Source organism: Pinus tabuliformis, chromosome 8 (assembly GCF_031772625.1).
Source record: "Pinus tabuliformis cultivar Carrire ecotype Pingquan chromosome 8, CPIR1, whole genome shotgun sequence".
Taxonomy (NCBI): domain Eukaryota; kingdom Viridiplantae; phylum Streptophyta; class Pinopsida; order Pinales; family Pinaceae; genus Pinus; species Pinus tabuliformis.
In genome coordinates, this window is record NC_142294.1 from 1,567,752,400 (window position 1) to 1,567,768,960 (window position 16,561).

The 16,561-nt window shown below is 38.9% G+C and overlaps 1 protein-coding gene across 1 annotated transcript in view; it reads right to left on the minus strand.

The window, feature by feature from the left end:
• LOC149242006 (uncharacterized) overlaps positions 1-16,561 on the minus strand; it is a 536,392-nt gene that overhangs the window by 9,826 nt on the left and 510,005 nt on the right. The gene's annotated exons all lie outside the window — the stretch shown is intronic.

Below are 16,561 nucleotides of genomic sequence, written 5' to 3' on the forward strand. Positions count from 1 at the left end.
GGGTTATGACTTTGAAATCATCTACAAAAAAGGGAAGCAAAATGTTGTGGCAGATGCACTCTCAAGAAAGGATGAGGATGTGGAAGCATTGTTGTGTGCCATTTCTATTATCCAACCAGATTGGATAAACGAAGCAAGGGAGGAATGGAAGAATGACGAAGAAGTGTGGGCACTTATTCGAAAGTTACAACAAGATTCCAGTACTTCTGATACATTTAGCTGGCAAAATGATTCGTTATGGTACAAAGATCGCTTATACCTCTGTAAGGATTCCCAGCTAAAACAAAAGATTCTTATGGAATTGCACACTTCTCCCTTAGGAGGGCACTCAGGATTTTTAAAAACTTACCACAGGGTTAAGAAGGAATTTTTTTGGGATGGCCTTAAATCAGATATTCAAAAGTTTGTGGCGGAATGTTTGGTTTGCCAGCAAAATAAAGTTGAAACAATTAAGACACCGGGTCTATTACAACCTTTATCCATTCCAAGCCAACGTTGGGAGGAGGTTTCAATGGATTTTATCACAGGTTTACCCAAGTCTGAGGGAAAGAGTGTCATCATGGTGGTAGTTGACAGACTTACCAAGTATGCACACTTTTGTGCATTATCACATCCATTTAAAGCCAGTACAGTTTCTACTGCATTTATGGAAACAGTTCAAAAGCTACATGGAAACCCAAAGATTATTGTAAGTGACAGAGATCCCATTTTCACTGGAAATTTTTGGACATAATTATTTTCTTGTCTTGGTACTCAGTTAGCTCATAGCTCATCTTATCATCCTCAATCTGATGGGCAAACTGAGATAGTAAACAAATGTTTGGAAGGATATCTTCGTTGCTTTGTATCTGATAAGCAGACACAATGGGTCAAATGGTTGCCTCTGGCTGAATGGTGGTATAACACTTCCTTCCATACAACAACAAAAATGACCCCATTTATGGCACTTTATGGGTATCAACCACCATCCATCACATCATATTTAAGAGAAAATTCTAAGGTTCAGGCAGTGGAACATCACATCGAACATCAACAACAAGTCCTCCAACTCTTAAAGGATAACCTAGTGTTGGCACAAAATAGAATGAAACAACAAGCAGATCAACATCGCAGTGAAAGAAGTTTTGATGTAGGTGATTGGGTATTCCTACGGCTACAACCATATAAGCAAATGTCCCTCAAGCAAGCTAAGAAGGATAATAAATTATCACCAAAGTATTATGGTCCGTACAAGGTGTTGCAAAAGATTGGTACTATGGCATACAAATTGGAGCTTCCTGCAGCTTCTCGATTGCACCCAGTTTTCCATGTTTCATGCTTAAAGAAGGTTATAGGCGACAAGCTCCCAGTTCAAACAATATTGCCAGAACTTGACGAAGAAGGAAAAATTATATTGGAACCGGAAGCAGTTATAGAAACAAGAACTCGACAGCTACGAAATCGATCAATTTCAGAGTACCTTATCAAGTGGAAGAACTTATCTGCTGAAGATTCCACATGGGAGGACGAGAATTTTATGCAGAAGTATCCTGAACTACTCAAGCGTTGAGGACAACACTTTTTTGAAGGAGAGGGGCATGTTGGGTCCCTATAATACTAGTGATTACCCCATTACTATTGTAGTTATACCCCTTATTTATATTGATGTACCCATGTAGTGCCCATATTGTTACTATTGTGCCACATAGAAGCCCACTATTGTTATTGTTGTGCCCTACAATATTATTGTTATGTAGGCTTTGATTGTATTGGGACCACTTAGACTCCTATATATAGAAAGGAGGTATTTTCATTTGTATCATCCAAGAATTGTTCATTTATGTAATGTAAAGGAGGTTGCCCCCTCGAAGAGGCTGAATTCTAAGGTGTTGATCTATCTTTTCTTGAGCTGGTTTCATAACAAAACCCTTGGTACTTACTCTGCCAACCATCAAAAGCAGTTTATAAAATTTAAATGGGAAGTGCAGAAATACAAATTATATGGGTTCCAAGCACCTGAGAATCAAATCGCATCATCATCCCAAATGATGAAAATGATTCGAAGAGGAGCACCAACCTATGTAGCACAATGTCACTAATTAGAAATGTTAACTTCAAAATTGATCAACGAAGAAGCACCAAAAGTACAAGAGCTATTTAGAAGCACGAAAAAGTATTCCAAAACCTGCCCATGAAAATGCCTCCTAATAGAGAAATCGAGCATACAATAGAAGTCAAAGAAGGATCAAACCCCGTCAACATCAAACCGTATCGATATCCCCATTATCGAAAAATCGAAATTGAGAGATTAATCCAAGATCTTTTAAAGTGTGGCATCATCTCAAAAAGTAAAAGTCCATATGTTGCTCGAGTTGTATTGGTGTGGAAAAAAGATGGATCATTTAGGTTATGCATCGATTATCAAGGACTAAACAAAATAACAATTAAAAACAAGTTCCCAATTCCCTTCATCGATGAAATAATGGATGAACTACATGGCGCTAAATATTTCTCAAAATTGGACTTAAGGTCAGGATATTATAAAATCAAAATAAGGTTGGAAGACATACCAAAAACTGCGTTCCAAACACATGAAGGTCACTACGAATTTCAAGTAATGCCTTTTGGGTTAACCAATGCACAAACAATATTCCAAACTACTATGAACGAGTTATCCATCCATATCTAAGAAAGTTCATGTTAGTGTTCTTTGATGACATTTTAATTTACAGTAAAACTTGGAAGGAGCAACTACAACATTTGGAGATAGTTCTTACGCTATTGGAAGAGCATCAATTTTATGCCAAGAAGTCCAAATGCACCTTTGGGAAGGAAGAAGTAGAACATCTCAGACACATAATATCCCATGGAGTAAAAGTGGATCCTAATAAAATCAAGGTTATAAGGGAGTGGCCCAAACTAGTTAATACCTCCAAGCTAAGAGGATTCTTAGGGTTGACCGGATATTATCGAAGATTTATTGAAAACTATACCCATATAACCGCACCCCTATCAAACCTTCTAAAGAAGAACTCATTTCGATGGAATGATGAAGCAGGAAAGTGTTTTGAAAATTTGAAGGAAGTAACTCCAGACTTCTCAAAACCATTTGTAATTGAATGTGATGCTTCGAATTTTGGCATAGGAGCAGTACTAATGCAGGACTGTCATCCAATCGCGTTTGAAAGCAGAAAGCTCAATAAGCATGAACATCTCAAGTCTACATATAACAAGGAAATGCTTGCTATTATGCACGCATTAGCCAAATAGAGCCAACATCTCTTAGGAAGTAAGTTCTTAATATGAACAGATCACATCTCAAGTCGACATATAACAAGGAAATGCTTGCTATTATGCATGCATTAGCCAAATAGAGACAATGTCTCTTAGGAAGTAAGTTCTTAATATGAACAAATCATAATAGTCTTCAACATCTCCTCCAGCAGAAAACGCTATCTACAGAACAACAAAAATGGATGGAAAAAATCGCTACCTTTGACATGGATATATTACACAAGAAAGGGAAAGATAACATAGTAGCTGACGCCTTGTCGAGGAAAGACGAATAACCATCGTTACTCACATTGTCAGTTGTTGTTCCTAAATGGCTTAATGAGATTTGAAGTGAATATGCAAAAGATCCAGAAACAAGTGCTATAATCAATAATCTTCCTTAGAATTCAAAATTTGAATGGAAGAACGATATTCTATGGTACAAGGGAAGAATTTATCTGAATGCAGGTTCCAAATTTGAAGCCAAGGTTCTCAAAGAGTAGCATAATTTATTGTCAGCCGGACATGTAGGATATTTTAAAACCTACTACAACGCACGCTAGTCATTCTTTTGTGCTAAACACACACATGGCGGAGGCAAAATATGACTGATAAACATTGAGTTGCATATATTATTGACATGCTATACATTTATAGTACATTGGAGTGACAATTGGATTCCATATTCCAAGGTCTCTTGGATTTTGGGGGCTGTTCACATTCCACACCAACCCATAGAGGATTAGGTGTCCAACATTCCCCACTTAATCCAAAGGCGTATGTATGAGTTCACGAAGAGAGCTGTAATACAAAATGTGCAAAAATGCATGGTAGCACTAGGCTGAATGTGCTCTCTGAAATGTTGATAAAAGGGGGGTGGTTTAAGGATGTCCACCAACACTGGAACGCTTAGTGTAGTTCCCAAAACTCTTCCAAATCTGGCATGAAGTTGAGGTCTTATGCTAGAGGAAGTGCTCCTCATGTTTTGAAGAGGGAAACCTTCAACCTTGAAAGGGAGGTCTCACCCTGCATAAAAAGGGAGAACCTCAACCTGAAAAGGGAGGTCTCAAACTGTGATGGTTTAAGGATGACCAACAACTCTGGAATGCTTAATGCAATTCCTGGAACTCTTTCAAAACTGGAAACAAGTTGAAGTCTTTTGATAAAGGAAGTGTCCCCAATTCTTTTGAAGAGATGTCTCAACCTTGCATAGATGGTTTAAGGATGATCATCAACTGAAGGCATGCTTAGGGGCATATTTATCTCTGGCTACAACTCTGAATTTGGTATGGCAGGTTGTGCCTCAAGCTCGCTTGATGTGGTTTTGAAGCTTGTAAATGACCATCACTTCCCCCCCCTGTCAGATACAAGGTGAGATGATGGAGAAAACTCAATTGCAAGGTTGTTCAATACTCTAGAACAAGTTCTGACATATGACTAAAATATCTTCTTGGCTGTTGAAGCCCATTGCCAAGAAGCGATCCATCCAAGATGAATCTTTGTTCTTGCAGGAGGTTTGTTTTTGAAGCATCTGTTTGAAGAATGAGTGGTTTTATGACAGTGCTCACATGGATGAAGATCAAAATAATGATCTTTCATATGGCCAACTCGGTCACAATGTTGGCATTTAACAACTTTTGGCTGCAAATGTGGAGGAGTATAATCTGGAACATGTGAAGGTGAACTGTCATGAAGGAATCCAGCACTCTGAAATTGGATGGGCTTTGAGTAATCTGGAATGTAAAAGGAAACCTCCTTATCATATCCAAGACCTATTCTGTGCTTGTTATGGACAAGCTCTTCCCAAGGTCTAATGATGGGCTTGGGAAGCGTATGTTGAATTTCTGCTTCTGCATTCAACTATGCACTTGAGATGGATACTGCATCTGAATCAATCTTAATCTCATTGATATGATTACTTTTTGGCAGCTGATGGGAGTTTGTCTCAATTTTTTGAATAGAAACGGATTCAGAATGATGACTCCATTGTTGTAATTCTGCTTGCTGTAGCTGAGATTCAAGCTGCAAAAATTCAATGTTTTCTTTAGCATTTTGTAAACAAGTTCGAATATTGAAGAGAGTGTCCCTAGTGATTTGGACCATCTCATCAACAGTGGAATGAATTAGAGTATTCAGCAACTCTAATGCATCATCAAGTCTAGCCATTTTTTCCAACCCTATAAATAATATCTTAAGCTACGAATTGCACAAAAGCCTCTTTTTTTATAGTAGCTGCAACTTACAACCTTTTTTTTGAAAGGCTTCTCTACACACTCTTCAATGAATTTTGATATGGTCTGAAATTCAACTCATTAGCTAGTGCAATCGAATAATATATATACCAATACAGTCTTCAAAGCATATGACAACACTAGCACATGACAATGAATGATTGTTCAACTATATGAATGAAACACCAACGCATAAGAATATGTGTCAATGTACAGGTCACAGACATTCGAACCTGCTTGCCATACTTTGGATGGATGTTTGAAGCTTTTTTTTTAAAACGTCATAGATAGTACCCTACAAGCTTTGTCTCAACTATTATCTTCCTATAGATATTACCAAAAGATCTCCCATAGTTGCTCCTTTTGCACGCTTTGTACAATATTTAATATAACACTTGGAACAATCTAAAAGCGCTCCGTAAACCACCGAGGCTCTAAAAGCGCTATGTAAACCACCAAGGCGGTTCATTCACAATCAACCCAAAGCTTAAGCTCTGTTAAATGTACAACCCTTCAAAGAACTTTCGAATATACCGTGATGGTGATGAGATCTTTTATACCTGGGCTGAGGCGGAAGTATCTTGTGCATGAATATGTTTTTTTGTACTTCTTGTAGTCAGTTTAATCATTTTCATGCTCGCAGGTGCTCAAACGCCCCCAGATTTCAAATTTTAGGGAGTGATAATGGTCTCTGGAGCTCTGATAATGGATTCTTTCCTTGGGAATTTACAGGAGGCAATATTTAAAATGGATCCAACCACTTCATAGATAGAAATGTTGTTTTGTTCAATGGTAGTTGGCTACCCCTTTTAATCATAACCATGGGGCTAATGGGTGAGTTGTTCAAAGCATGGACCTCTTGCTCCCAGCATCTCTATGTTTATTTGGTGCTCATCTTTGAAGCGATGACGACTTTCGTTGGTCAACTATCAGTGCTCTGTCTAATTACAATTTTCAGTGCCGCAACAACTGCAATGGTCACCAAAAGCAAGCCCGGTTCTTAATTAATGAATCGATCAAAAGGACTTGGCTCAACGCACAGGGATTCAACAGAGCTCAAGACAACGATTTAGGTATGTAGGCTAAAATGTTATGTGTATAAGTGATGCGCAGATGTCAGGGCCTTCGAGTAGATAGACCATCAGAAAGCATATCATTAGAATAAACAGAGCGTCAAAAAGGAGTTACTAAGGTAGAGAATGTAGCTAAAATATAGTTGACAAGATATTCATCAAATGCGAGTTACTAAGGCAAAAAATGCAGCAAAAATATAGCTGATAGGATATTCATCAAATGCAGGACTCATAGTCGAACTTTCATGCACATAGAAATCACAAAATCAGTGGCTCAAAATGAAGCAGGGCAAGAGAACACCCACTCTGATACCTAAACCCATACATGGCCGAGGTAGAATATGAATGATAAACATTGAGTTGCATATATTATTGACATGATATACATTTATAGTACATTGGAGTGACCGTTGGATTCCATATTCCAAGGTCTTGGACTCCGGTATCTATTCACATTCCACACCAACCCATAGAGGATTAGGTGTCCAACATTTTGAAAGGGAATGAGCAATGATATTCAAAAATATGTAGCCGAATGCAATAAATGCCAGAGGAATAAAAATGAAAATATTGTGACCCTCGAACTACTTCATCCCTGAAACATTTCGAATCAGAAATGGGAAGAAATATCAATAGACTTTATTGAAGGGTTACCTGTATCTGATGGTAAGGATAAGATTCTTGTAGTAGTCGACAGACTCACCCAGTATGCTCACTTTATTGCAATGAAGAAATCAGACTCAACAAAACAAATCGCTGAGATATATTGCCAAAATATTTACAAATTACACGGATTTCCAAAGGTCAGTGTGAGTGATAGAGATGCCAAATTTAAGGGTAATTTTTGGAAGGAATTATTCAATCATATAGGAACCTACCTCAACATGAGTTCTGCTTACCATCCTCAAACAGATGACCAAATAGAGGTTGTCAATAAATGTTTGGAAGTTTACCTACGTTGTTACGCCACAAACAAACAAAATAAATGGGTTCAATGGTTACATCTCGCTGAATGGTGGTACAATTCTACCTCATTTCAAGCTCTATATAGGTATGAACCTCCAAAATGGAAGGACTTGGCTATCATCCAGACAAAACTACCAGTTGTTAAAACCAACTAAAAGAAACCCAAAAGGTCGTCCAAACTCTAAAAAAAAAAAAATAATGCAAGAAACTATATGAAGCAGCACGCTGACCGAAATAGGACTGAGAGAGAATTTGAAGTTGGAGATCAGGTATTTTTTAAACTCCAACCATACAAGTAGTTATCCTTAAAACAAAAAGGAAAAAAAAATTAGCACCAAAGTTTTATGGGCCATACCAAATCAACAAAAAGATCAGTCAAGTAGCTTACCGTTTAAACCTTCCTGATAAAAGTCGTTTTCACAACATTTTCCATGAATCTTGCCTTAAAAAAGCACTAGGTGAACATCAATAAGCACAAACAACACTTCCATTATTAGATGACGAAGGAAGGGTCATTCTCGAACCAGAAGGCATCATCTCCATCTGGGAAAAGAAATTACGATCTCGAGTAATCAAAGAATACCTAATCAAATGGAAGGACTACCAAAAGAAGAAGCTTCTTGGGAGTCTGAAGTATTCATTCAACAACATCCATCGTTACGTATGCTTTGAGGACAAAGCAACTTTTCAGGAGGGAGGCAATGTTATGTAAATTAATTAGTAGCTGTAACAATTAGTTAAAATAGGCAAAAGGGCATGATCACAGATCATGCCCATTCACCAAGAGGCACCCAAGGCAGTATAAAGCCAGGGGCCTCCCACAAATCGTAATCCATCTATTCATTCATTAATAATAAAATATATCTTTTCTGGTAATCGTTGAGTTTGTCTGCTGCACCAATTTTCTAGGGAGAACACCCAGAAGTCCCCCTTTTTTGTGGGGGGCGCCTAGTGAAATAGGTTTTTTTTTTATATACTGTTTTGTTTTTTAATTTTCATTTTTTAAGCCTATATAAGCAAAAATTTGGGGGGATGCCAACAAGTTCCAATTTTCTAGGGAGAACAACTAAAAGTCCCCCATTTTTGTGGGGGACACCTAAAAGCACCCCTTTTTAGGGGGCTTCCAGAATTCTCCATTTTGTGGGGCATGCACAAAAACACTCCTTTTATGGGAGCACACCCAAAAGCACCCCCTTTTGGGACGATGCCCATAAGTCCCTATCTTGGGGAAATGCATCCCCCACATTGCGGAAACATTTCCCCATGTTTCCCATGTTTCCCCAAAAAAGGGATGTGGGGATTTTAGTTGTCTGTTTTTTGTTCAAAGCCGATGAATTATTGAAGGATTTTACATCAATCATCGAAGGTACGCACATCGATCATTGAATTCAAACATGAAGAAAGAATTAATGGACACCAATGCCCACAAGGAAAAGAATAACATAACAGTGCAAAGAAAAAGGATTGGGGTGGTTTCGTCCTCAGACAAGGATACCCATACCCTCTCTCTAGAGACTCTTCGCAAGGGTTTTGTGGAAACAAACCAGTTGGGTCAAGTCAAAATTTCCTCAAGAGACAAAACAAGGAAGTGGATTTGGGTAAATACAAAACAATATCGGGGCATTTTAAGGCATAGGCTTGCCCGCTTTAAATGGGAACAAGGAAGCAAAAAACAGTTCCAAAAAAAGAAAATGAATAAGAGCAGCAAAAATAAAGAAGAGTCAACTATCTATAGTCCCACATCTACACCTCTTACTTGGTCATCAGATCTCTATGTCCAAGAACTAATGAAGGCTAAGACAAGGCTGGAAATACTGAAAGTCAAAGAATAGGAAAGAGACCGCAAAATTTCAGAAATCACACTTGAAAATCAATGTTTAATGGAAGGCAATAGAATTTTAAAAGAAAAGGTAACAATGTTACAAGAGGCTTTAGAGACAGGAAAACAGGAATGACAAAACATGGAGATAGCATGGAAAACCATGAAAGAATCAATAGCAGAAAATAGGTATGTGATAATTTCTAAAGCAGCTCAAGTAGATACATAAATATCTCAACAAGCAGTCCTTTCATGAAGGAAGGCACAAAAGAACAAGAGGAGAGACATTCCAAAAGAAATCAAAGCTAGAGTTGAGGATGTTAATGGTTACATAAGGATGGAGGAAGAAGCAGATGTAAGTGCTAATAGAGAACATGAAAGAGAACACAAAGAAAGAAAAGATAGGAAAACAAACTTTATTATAAGGGGAATAAGTGTTGAGAAATCTAGCACAACTAGATTAGGGTGATTAATTGTTTGTGATGTTCTTTTACGTTAACTTGATGTACTTGTAATTAGCTTCTTTTTCCTTTTAATATTATAATGTTCTTATCATCAAACAACTACCAAACTATGAAGATCAATAGAACAAAAAAGACACAAGATGTAGGTTGCTAACAAGGACCAAAACCTCTCGTAGAGAGGAAAACCTACAAGAAATTCTTCTCTTCTTATAGAATCTTCAAATGATGAATTCCAAGACATTTTCGACCCAAAAACAAGACCCCTCCAAGACCAAGTCAACTTTATTGTAGATGAATTTCTCTTTCACAAAGTCAACGCAAGTCAAGCTTCTCCAAAACTGCTGCAACTTCTCTTCTGATCACAAGTTCAGACCTGAAACTTTTTGACAGTAGATTTCGGCCTTACTGCAGAGACCCTAATTTGTGCATGTAGCGAAAAGATGGTAAAATAGGTTTTCTTCTTTCTTCGCTACGTTGCTTCTTTCTCCTTAGAATTTCAACCTTAAAAATTGATCCTTTAGAAGAATGTATTTTCGGTTTTGTTGTTGCAATGTATGCCCTAATATCTTCACACGAGTGAGACAATGTGGCCCAAAATCGAACTTCAAGGCTTTCGATCTTTCTTCTTCTATTCTCCTCTTCTTCACTGGCTTCATTATCCTTCTTGTGTGCTTCAACGAGCTTGATTGATTGTCTCTCAAAATGAGGTTGAATGCTATTGTATATATACACTTTATGAGGCTCGAGCAACCCTAATGCGGCCAACTTCATCTCTGTAGGCCGACTTATCTTCTTGCAAGCCGACTTGGTCTTGGAGTGAGACTTTTGACACTTTTAACGTATAATAAAATTTTTGGCTTGATACAAAATGCCTAATAGGGTCTATAACAATGACTCTATTGACTCCTAGACTTTATGACAAAGCCCTAGAAGCACACAATGGGTGCTTGACATATAATTTAAATTACCTTTAGCATGAAACCCATGCTATAAAAATAAAAGTAATAATTCTCTTTCTCTTTCACATCAAATACATAAGATCAATAATACATAGAATATTATGAAGACCAAACCTAATTACACATTTCAACACTCCCTCCTAACTAGGGAGGTATTCATAATACATAGAAGGTACATGGACATTCTCATACTGAAGAATTTCTCATAAGAAGAGTCAGAGTGTGTTGATGCCTCGAAAATCGTTGCAACAACATTGGGGAAACCACCTGGTCCGGACCTTAATACAGCTCCTTTTCCGTTTGGAATAGTGGCTCCGACTGGGGATAATGGGACCAGTTTCCCAAAAATTATAGGTAAACGGGATGGATGAATGACTTATAGAATATGCTGGCGATAAGCGAATGACTAAAACTATCAACAAAATATAATAACTATGATCTATCCCGGGGACTTATTGATTTTCTAAAGCGTAGCGTTTGATGATCTATGCTTTAAGACAGGCATATAGATGACTCCATCTCTAAAACATAGATATTAAATCATTTAAGACTGTTGTGCATAAATAGTTACGCAAAGCGATAACAGCGAAATTACCACACTTTGTCATTTATATCATTGTTACATGCATGATTAAAGGAAAAGGTATATCGCAAAACATCCAATAGTGGAATGAGATAGAGATTTGCTGTTACAGCACATACATGTATTCAACAATAGAAAGAATAATTACACAACAATTCATACAAAAGGAATGAATACAGACGCAGATAAAAGTACCATATAAGCTGCTTAGCACTCCCATATATCAATCGCTATGTCGCAGTTCTTCCTTCGACTCAGAAAACATCCCCAACAAAAGACAGTAGTGCGCAATTGCATAAAGAAACTTCCTTGTCAAATTAAGAACGATTGGTCGAGTTTCATAAAAGTATATAGGCTGAAGCACAGTAGTGCAAACTTCAGTCTTTAAGTCTATTACAAAATTTTACGACCCTTTCCAAAACAATGAAAGGGTCTATAAATACTAAGCTAATCTAAATATCTAATAAACAGAAATCCTACATAATTGGCATTAATAAATATTGATCCTATTTCCTGGAGCGATCTGGCAATCGGCGGCAATGATTCATCAGGTAGGCTCTTTGCCTTTAAACCTGAGCTGACTTATCGCTAGCATTGGCTCTACTTCAGGCGGTTTGTTGAGGCGCGAACTGAGCTGAGCAACGTATGTGGCATCTTGAATATCGGGAATTATACACCCGAGTGCATCAGTTAAACACTTGAGGGCAGACCTTTGTGTGTGTGGCTTGATCAGAAAGAGCCAATATGCATTGAAAGTCAAAGTGTTAACCCCAGCGATCAATCTCCCCTTCTCCTCTAAGTCAGGATAACTTGTTTGCTCAATCATATTTGTTGTTGTTATGCTTCCAGGTGTACACTGGGAGATCATGTTTGCCAAGTAGAGGGTGTTGTTGATCAGATCAATCATATTGCTGGCAGTTAATTTACATCTTGAAGCCGCCCTTTCTGCTTTCATCACTTGAGTGTGCCATTCTGTAAAGAGTATGTCCTTGTATGTTTCTTGGATTCTAGGCAAATTCGCTGCTTTTCCCACATCAGAATCTTGCCAATCAAGATATGCGATTATGGTTTCTTCAGCTTGGTCTAACTCATTCCTGGCCTTCTCTACCTGCTGACATACTGATGTAGTTAGCTCGCACAATGGTTCTGCCTCAGTGAGTTGATTACATAGGAGCCTAATCTGCGATATTAACGCACTGTTTATTTGCGATGCCTCTGCTCTGAAATCCTCCACTTTTTGGGTGCCCTTTATGACTTCGAGCCGTGATGATAATTGAGCTATTTGCTCGTCCTTTGTTTTCATCATCAGCTCATTTGTTGTCCTCAACTGTGCCAATGCCTCCGATAATTCCTTTTGTTTCTGGATCGCGCTTTGGTCGATCCTCTGCCTCTCTGTTTGCAATTGCTGGGTTAATAAATTGTTCGTTTGCTGTTGTGCCAGCAACTGCTCTTCTGCTTGTGCTGCCCTCTGCTTTGCCTCGGTCACTTCTGCCTGTAGTGCAAAAATTTCTTGGTCCTTAGTCTTCAGTAGAAGACTTACCTCTGATGCCTTATCAATAGTCGCTGCAGAATAGGCACCTGCATACTGTGACAACTTTGTTAGGTCATCGGAGGGGTCCAATTCCTCCTTCCATACTACATTACCCGTGACTGTTTGCTCTGGAAAGATAGAAGGTTGATCAATCCTTCGTCTTTTCCTTGATCGCTTTACAACTGCTCTATGCCTTGGGCTGTAGAAAACATCCAAGGGAGGAATATCTTCCACCTGGAGAACGATTTGATCGGAAGGGTCTTTAGGAATTACCTCAACATCCTTAGAAATGGGTGGGCCGCTGGTTCCGCTTAGAACCTGAGGAGAAGTGATGTCCTGTGTGTCATTTGTTTTGGAGGTGTCCGTATCTTTGGAACATTCTATTCCACTGATAATAGAGTCAAATTGCTTCCACTGTTGGAGCAATTCGGGATCAATGGTGGTCTGTTTCTGCTTCTCGGCTTGGGACTCGCTCCGCTCTTTTTCCTGCTCTTTCCTCTGCTTTTCCTCTTGCTCTTCCCTCTGTTTTTCTTCTTGTTCCCTTTTCTGCCTATCTGCCAGTTCTTTTTTCTGTTTCTCCTCTTGTTCCCTCTTCTGTTGTTCCTCTACCTCTTTCTTCTTTTTCTCTTCTTGTTCCATTTGTGCTCTCTGTTGTTTTTCTGCTTGTTCTTTTCTCTGCCTTTCTGCCTGTTGCTTCTTTTGCCTTTCCTCCTGTTGCTTCTTCTGATCTTTTGTTATAACAGGAGGCTGGCTTGACTGTTGTCGACCAGGCTCGCTTGAAGACGTCGCTGGGGTTGTTGCCAGTAAATCTAGAGGCAGAGTTTGCAACCTCTGCTCCCTAAGTTTATTGAACTCAATTAACCCTTCATCATTATATTTCAATCGAGCAAGTTCTTTAGCTTGATCTATTGTTTCGATTGAAACGAATAGGTCGTCAAACCAATCTTCTTGATGGTCAAATTTTGTTAATTTGGCCTGTTCCAATGCAGCATAGGCATTTTTCTTTGGATCATATAGCCTATTTGGGATAGTGGCCAGGGTTAAGGACTGAATCTTTGTGGCTTCCTTTTCTGCATGTTTGAGATCATGCAGAGTATAGTCACCAATTCTCAAGGGAAAAGAGGGCCAGCCCCTCTTCTTTTCTTTCTTGAGAATCTGTGTAGTACTCTCTGCCATAATTTGATAGGCGATTTCTCTTGCTAGCAGTTTATCTGGAATATACAAAGGGAGAACATGCGGATTGGCTTGGCTTCCGAAAACCCTAATGTAGGTAAATCTCTCTTCTCCAAACCAACTCGCTACTGCCGGTAAATCAAAGGAAGCTAGATAGGAGATTCTGGGAATGGGCTTATCAAAAATAGAATAATGAATGGGAACCATAAAGCCATTGCAGATTTGGTATAAATGGTGCTTGTAAGAAGATTTCCACAATTTCTGGTGGTATATATGAATGGGTGAGGGGTCTTGGGCAGTCCACCTCCAACCGAGGACGGGAAACTCAGAATTGAAACATAATGTATCTAAAATATATGCACTGTAATAAAACGGGGGAATTTTCCTTTCAGTGACAACAGAATTAGCTCTAAAATCACGAACAGCTACGGCTAGCTTATCAGAGAGAATAGTGGCCCAATCCATAATTATGCTGTTTACTGCTGCTTCCATTAGAGGAACCATCTCTATGGTAAAGTTAGCGGAGTCATGTAATCCCCATAGCCTACACATCATTATCCCCGCATAGCAATAGGGAGAAGCCAAAGAATCGACTGAGTACTTACCGGAAGACTCGTGCTTGTGTTTGGCTGGATTCTGTCTCCAATCCCGGATAGGTTCGGATTCGACTTCATTATCACTTGCAAATTTCTCCAGGAACGTCTTGTTATACACTTTCTCTGGCTCAGGCAAATGATACATTTGCCTTAGATGCTCTGGCTTGAACGATCCGAAAATCCTCCCATCTCTGGTGTTAAAAGTTCTGTCGAGGATTGGAATTTCCTCAATTGCCCATCGCACGACGTCTGTGTAGGGGAGAATCTGTTCTCTGGCCGCTATCCTGTGAAGGAAAGAGTCGGCTAAATCTTTGAGAGTGCAATCAGACTTGCGAGTAGGATCTGCAGTAGCTTCTGTCACTGTCTTTTTTGGTTGTTCGGCTTCAATCAAATTATACGTGCCTTGCCATGTAGCTCTAGTAAGACCCGTGCATGTAGTATCTGAAATTAAGCCCTTCTTTTTATCTGCGGCAGTTTGTCCTGCAACTGATGTAGCAGCGGAACCCGCGGTCTTCTTAGATTTCTTTCCCATCATGCTCAGGCTTCCCTTGAAAGATGAATTCTGCACAAAGGCAAGAAAAACCATAACATAGAAATATAATAATGAGGACCTATGGTGGGAGAGATATATCAATCGAAGCGTGCCGAGAGATTAACTCTCAAAAATGGCTGCGAATCCAATCAATGAGAAGATATTACAGATATATTAAATGGTTGTTTAAGGCCTGCTACTCCTTAAATGCTTATTACACCATTATCCGGTTGAATGACTCCCTTAAGCGTGCAATGGATATTTTGGCGGTTGAACGCAGGTGATCGTTAATCGAAGGGGCAAAACTTTAAATACGAATACATCACCTTATCCCTCCATTTAACAGCTTTTTCGAAATCCGTGCTTTATCGATCGGATATCAATAATACTTTAGATCTTCAAGCTATGCCTTTTGAAATTCCGATTGCCGATAGCGATATCGCATCGCTTTAGGAGAATAGGTATTATATAATCATAAGCATAGGATCCTCCTGAACGCCGATTGTGACGTCGCATCGGATTAGTGTGAAGAAATATAACAAGGTGCATTTAGAGTGAATTGCCGATTCCCCGATCGCCGATATCGCATCGCATCGGGGGTAAGACCTGGGCGCCTTATTAATGTGCATGGGATGTTGCCGACTGCCGATTGCGCAATTGCATCGGATCGGAGTAAATGACTTAAGATGCTTTGACCGCATACGAAGTATCGCCGATAGCCGATCGCCGATATCGCGTCGCGTCGGAGCTTATGTTATGTGCGTTTTTAAGATGTGTATGGAGTATTGCCGATCGCCGATTGCGATATCGCATCGGGGGTAATCAATGTGCCGCTTATTTATATTTCTTATGTCATTGCGATATGCGATCTTGCGATCGCTTTATCGCAATGACAAAGATTTGCCTTATTTTTTTAAATGGATTTTTCAAAAAGGGTTTTATAAAATGAATTCATTTGATTATCGAACCTCTTTTGAACAATAAAAGTATTGATACCAATTAAACTTTAAAGGGACCCATTTCATACGTTAATATTTATAAATAAAGATGATATGAAATGGGGGGGTTGTTGTAGAGCACAACAGAGTGGTAAGCCATCTAATAAGTTATCTTATTAGCTTATATTAGTGCATCTCATCATATCAACCAACATTGTCATATAGCAAGGACTTGACTAACAACTATTCTCCACCAGATTAGAGCACAATGTTGGGGATGTGAAAATTCCTAAACCTGGAATCCCTACTGCAGTAAACTGATGTTACTTCTCCTATTTGTTAATCCATACAAGTTATTTACTGTGTTCTACAGTAAATATAGAAGTAAATACAACTGCTGCATCACTATTTAAAATAATATGCCGAAACAAGAAACTAAACAAG